Consider the following 4,446-nt stretch of genomic DNA (forward strand, 5'->3'; position numbering starts at 1 on the left):
GCTGGCTCGGAAGTGGAGCAGCCAGGATACAAACCGGTGCCCATATAGGGTGCTAGCCCTGCAGGCAGTGGCTTTACCCACTGCAGGCAGTGGCCACAGCACCAGCCCCTCATTGTTTTTTATGGAATGGGATTTTTATATTATCATGATTTGAAAAAGATGTCTAAAATTTTGTACTTTATGAAAGATTTGAATGTACTTTATAGGAATAAAAATGTTGATAATGCCTAGAGATTTTAGTGTGATTAATAGAGATATTCAGTCTACTAATTATTGCAAGGAATTTGAAATTTTCAGCTTGTAGAAAAAAAAGTTTATGAATTCCTTCTTCTGTATGTAGCAGATGTCTTTAAAAATATTTAAAATTGGGGGCTGGTGCTGTGGCCACCACCTGCAGTGCCGGCATCCGATATGGGCACCGGTTTCAGTCCCGGCTGCTCCACTACTGATTCAGCTCTCTGCTATTGCCTGGGAAAACAGTAGAAGATGGCCCAAATTCTTGGGCACCTGCACCCATGTGTGGGAGACCTGGAAGAAGCTCCTGGCTCCTGGCTTTGGTTCGCACAACTCCGGCTGTTACAGGCATCTGGGGAGTGAAATAGCAGATGGAAGACCTCTCTCTCTCTCTCTCTCTCTCTACCTCTACCTCTCTCTGCCTCTCTATAACTTTCAAATAAAATAAATAAATCTTTAAAACATATTTAAAATTTTGTCCACAGGTGATTGCACTTATTTTTTTTGATAAGGGAATTTTCTCTAATGTTAATGGTCAGTCTTATGAACAAAGTATGAGATCCATAGTGTATTATTTAGAAAATTTCAAATCATATAAATGTTTAAACTGCTTAATGCAAAAAATAAATAAGATTTTTTTCTGTAGTATCAGAGAGCAGAAAAAGGTAGGCAGGAAAGCAAACCGAGAAGGAAGAAGAAAGGGAACATGTAATATAAGGGCTTCATGAGAAATATCAGTTAACTAGACAATTCCGAATAACCTATGACTATCAGAAAGAATAGGTATTAAATATTGAATCTTTCTTTCAGATTTATGTATTTATAAGTTAGAGAGAGAGAGAAGGGAAGAGACATCTTCCATATGTTTGTTCACTTCCCAAACGGTTACAGTGGCCAGGCCTGGGCAAGACCAAAGCCGAGAGGTTGGAACTCCATCCTGGTCTCCTACATGGGTGGCAAGAACTCAAGTACTTGGGCCATCTCCTGCTGCCTCCCCAGACCCATTGGCAGGGAGGTGCATAGGAAGGAGAGCACTCAGGACTAGAACTGGCACTCTGACGTGGATGCTGATGACCTAAGAGGCCCTCTACACTACAATGCCAGCTCTAGTATTAAGTGTTTAATCTTAAAAATCATTCTGTCATATTTTTCTTTCATGAAATTCCTTTCTGTTCCACCAAATTTTTATTAAAATAAGCTACCCACAAAGCCTAGGATGAGAGGCATTATAGGGAAAGCAAAGATGTTGTTTCCTTAGGGTTGTATCACAGAGGAAGGGATGGGCCTAGACATCACAGACGCAGGACAGTGAGCCTACCAGTGGCCAGGAGGTTACATGAGCATAGGATTCCCATCAAAATTAGGCTAGGCAAAAATCACATAAATCTGAATAAATTTTATAAATTATTATTGATAATAATATTGTTCTTAAAGTTCTACATTGTCAGTCTCCCTTGACATGACTTGCTTGTCATGTATCCATACCTATAGAAGTTTGGAGGGAAGTTAAGAGACAAATTGAGTGCCAACACCTTTTGAACTCCTCAAAGCCTTTACAAGATTGAAATTTTCCCTTCATCCACCATTATACAATTTACCCTGCTTTTCAGCCTCCTAATACCACCATAAATGATTAAGATGGCCTACAATACAGAATTTAAGATGTTATTTTCTGACCTCAATGAAAGATCTCTATGAGTGAGATCCCAGCAGAAAGAACGGGCCATCAAAGAAGGAGGTACCTTTCTCTGAAGGGAGGAGAGAACTTCCACTTTGACTATGGCCTTGTCTAAATAAGATCAGAGTTGGCGAACTCAAGAAGCTTCCATAGCCTTGGCAGCTCATGACAAGAGCCTTGGGTGATTACTGACGTCATAAATAAGAGTGTCAATTGTTAAATCAACAACGGGAGTCACTGTGCACTTACTCCCCATGTAAGATCTCTGTTCTTAATGTGTTGTACTATGTGAATTAACGGCATAACTAGTACTCAAACAGTACTTTATACTTTGTGTTTCTGTGTGGGTGCAGTCTGTTGAGATCCTTACTTAGTATATGTCGCTCCCCCTCTTCGTGGAGGAACGACACAGGACCCTGCGCTGTTCTTTCGTCTGCTCAGCCCTCCCTGGGTTTGCTGCTGGTTCCTCCCGGGTTGGCTACTATCCCTTCCACCTCCGTGGAAGGGCAGTTCCCCCTAGCCACATTCCCCACTTCCGCAGGGGAGCGGCACACCGCCGGCCGGCTTTCTCGGGGGCTGCACAGGTGTTCCCCTTAGATGTTCCCCTTAGATGTTCCTGGTGCGTGCCGTCTCTCTCCTCCTTTATAGTCCTCCTCTGCCAATCCCAACTCGGCTGCCCACACGCCGAGTACGCTGCTCTCCTCCAATCAGGAGCAAGTCCTACAGTTTATTGGTTGAACTGGAGGCAGCTGTGCAGAAGCTGTTTACTCCTCTCCCAGCGCCATATTGTGGGAGAGCAGATGCATAGAATAAGTCTTAATTCCAGTAACTCAGTCCAGTCCGGGCTGCTCCCCACAAGTATATATTAAATTGATCTTCTAAATATAAAGATAATTGAAAATTAATCTTCATGTGAGTGGGATGGGAGATGGAGTGGGAGATGGGACGGTTGTGGGTGGGAGGGAGATTATGGGGGGATAAAGCCACTATAATCTGAAAGTTGTATTTTGGAAGTTTATATTTACTAAATAAAAGTAAAAAAAAAAGATGTTATTTTCTGGGTTTCATTTCTGTATAATCTGAGTCAAATTTTTGCTTTGCTTATGCTAAATGTAGACACTCCAGTTTTGTTTCTCCCTATCCAGTCTCATCAGCAACATATTTTGTAGGAAGCTCTTCCAAGTTCTGACTCATGGATGCCAACCTTTGGTATTTTACAGGATTGATGGAGTTTGTTTCCTCTTTTAAATATTTTTATAGTTTCAGAAAGAAATTGAATGCATATTCTCAAATCACTGTTTGATAAAGAAAAGTCATTTTTCTAAAGAGGGATGGAAGCCAGCCAAATTCTTCATAGTCATTCACACATGCTCTTTCTCACATTCTTTTGTTTTTTTTTTTTTTTCCATTTTAATACACCATCATATGACTCATTCAAGGCTATGAGCCTCCCACTTGGAATTTGTCAAAGGACTTCTACCTGGTTTTTTCCTGAAGCATGCCATGCATTTAATCTTTCTTAAATGCTCTTTTAATTTTGTGTGTCTTCAGCCAGACACCATTAATAACTTCAATTGGATCATAACCTTCATATTTAGTTGCAAGTGGAAATAACCATTCCAAAGATACCCATGACCTAATCCTTTCAATGTTTACTCTGAAATCATCATCCCAAGTGCAGTAGCTCTGCATTAACTCAGTCAGTAGACTACAGTCAGGAGCTATGGTGGCTTCCTTTTGGTCGGAGCTGCCATCTTCCAGTAATTCGCCAAGATGACGAACACAAAAGGAAAGAGGCGAGGTACCTGGTACATGTTCTCCAGGCCTTTCAGAAAACATGGAGTTGTTCCTTTGCCCACATACATGTGCATTTACAAGAAAGGTGACATTGTGGACATCAAGGGAATGGGTACTGTTCAAAAAGGAATGCCCCATAAATGTTAGCATGGAAAAACTGGAAGAGTCTACAGTGTTACCCAGCATGCTGTTGGCATTATTGTAAACAAACAAGTGAAGGGCAAGATTCTTGCCAAGAGAAAAAATGTGCGTATTGAACACATGAAGCACTCTAAGAGCCGAGATAGCTTCTTGAAACGTGTGAAGGAAAATGATCAGAAAAAGAAGGAAGCCAAAGAGAAGGGTACCTGGGTTCAACTACAGCGTCAGCCTGCTCCACCCGGAGAAGCCCACTTTGTCAGACCAATGGAAAGGAGCCTGAGCTGCTGGAACCCATTCCTTATGAATTCATGGCATAATAAATGTAAAATAAATAAATAAGACCTAAAAAAAAGAGCTATGGTGAAAGGGATTGCATTAATTTAAACAGAACAGGTACAAAATGTATATTCCATCTCTTTCCTTTAAAAGAAATGTTGGACTGCTACTATCTTTAAGGCCCCACCCTTTCCTTTTCCCCTGTGCCCCTCTGATGAGAAATCCTGAATGCTTCCTCCTTGGAGAGTTTTGCACTACACAACTCTTTTCCTGTGTTGCACGCTTTATCTCTGCCTCATTCTCAACCAACACAAAAAGCA

General features: G+C 41.3%; 1 pseudogene; it reads left to right on the forward strand.

Annotated features, from left to right (window-relative positions):
- Positions 1–3,667: 3,667 nt before the first annotated feature.
- LOC108178905 (large ribosomal subunit protein eL21 pseudogene) lies at positions 3,668–4,167 on the forward strand (annotated as a pseudogene).
- Positions 4,168–4,446: the final 279 nt, after the last annotated feature.

The sequence above is a fragment of the Oryctolagus cuniculus genome, chromosome 15 (genome assembly GCF_051225735.1).
Source record: "Oryctolagus cuniculus isolate XC-2025 breed Fujian yellow rabbit chromosome 15, ASM5122573v1, whole genome shotgun sequence".
NCBI lineage: Eukaryota > Metazoa > Chordata > Mammalia > Lagomorpha > Leporidae > Oryctolagus > Oryctolagus cuniculus.